This window comes from Microtus ochrogaster, chromosome 4, assembly GCF_000317375.1.
Source record: "Microtus ochrogaster isolate Prairie Vole_2 chromosome 4, MicOch1.0, whole genome shotgun sequence".
In the NCBI taxonomy this organism is placed as follows: domain Eukaryota; kingdom Metazoa; phylum Chordata; class Mammalia; order Rodentia; family Cricetidae; genus Microtus; species Microtus ochrogaster.
The window spans coordinates 16,178,099-16,179,477 of record NC_022011.1 but is presented as its reverse complement, the minus strand read 5'-3'; positions in this window follow the sequence as shown (position 1 = coordinate 16,179,477).

The window sequence follows — 1,379 nt, the reverse complement described above, 5'->3', positions numbered from 1 at the left end:
CTCTGTAGACCAGGCTGGTCTCGAACTCACAGAGATCCACCTGCCTCTGCCTCCCGAGTGCTGGGATTAAAGGTGTGCGCCACCATCGCCCGGCTAAGATTATTTTATTTCTGAGGCAGGGTTTCTCTGTGTAACCCTGACTGTCCTAGAATTGCTCTGGAAACCACACTGGTCTTGAACTTGGACATCCCACCTGCTTCTTTCTTCCCGGATGCTGGGATTAAGAACACATGACATCATGCCTGCATTTTGTTTTGTTTGTTTTGCTTAATTTTTATTGAGGTGGAAAATAGTTTGGGTAACTATAGCTAATTTTATTATTATTATTATTATTATTATTATTATTATTATTATTATTGCCAAGACAGGGTTTCCCTGTGTAACAGTCCTAGCTGTCTTAAAACTTGCTCTGAAGACCAGGCTGGGCTCAAATTCACAGAGATTCTCCTGCCTCTGCCTCCAGAGTGCTGGGATTATTAAAGGCATGCACCACCACCACCACCTGGCTCTGTAACTATTTTTTAAGTTTCTTTAAGTTCTGAAGATTTATTTTACGTCAGTGAGTGTTTTGCCTGTATGCATATGTGCACCAAATGTGTTCCTGGTGCCCATGGAATTCAGCAGAAAGTATTGAGTCTCCTGGAACTGGAATTAGGGGTGACTGTAAATATTATGTGGGTGCTGGGAACTGAATCCTGCTCCTCTACAAGAGCAATAAATACTCCTAGCCGCTGAGCCACCTCTCCAGGTCCTAATGATAGCTCTTTTATTTTCTAATTCTTAAATTTTTGTTTATGAGAGAGAATTCTTGGAGCTGTTGCTGAGAGACACCTGATGTGGGCGCTGGGAACTCGGGTCCTCAGGAAGAAAAGCAAGTGCCCTTAACAACTGAGCCATCTCTCCTGCTCTCATTTTCTAACTATTCTTGAGTTTGCTTATTATTTATGCTTTTTTTTTGCAGTAAACACTTTAAATTATGGCAATATATAAACAATTCAAAATTAACCATTTTCATCAGTGTTAAACATACATTTTAGTGGCATTAAACACATTATTCAAAATCTCTGTGTGGCAGGGTGGTGGTGGCGCACACCTTAAAACCCAGTACTCTGGAGGCAGAAGTAGATGGATCTCTGAGAGTTTCTGTGAGTTCGAGGCCAGCTTGGTCTACAGAGCTAGTTCCAGGACAGGCTCCAAAACTACAGAAAAACCCTATCTCAAAAAAACCCAGCCGGGCGATGGTGGCGCACGCCTTTAATCCCAGCACTCGGGAGGCAGAGGCAGGCGGATCTCTATGAGTTCGAGACCAGCCTGGTCTACAGAGCTAGTTCCAGGACAGGCTCCAAAGCCACAGAGAAACCCTGTCTCGAAAAACCAAA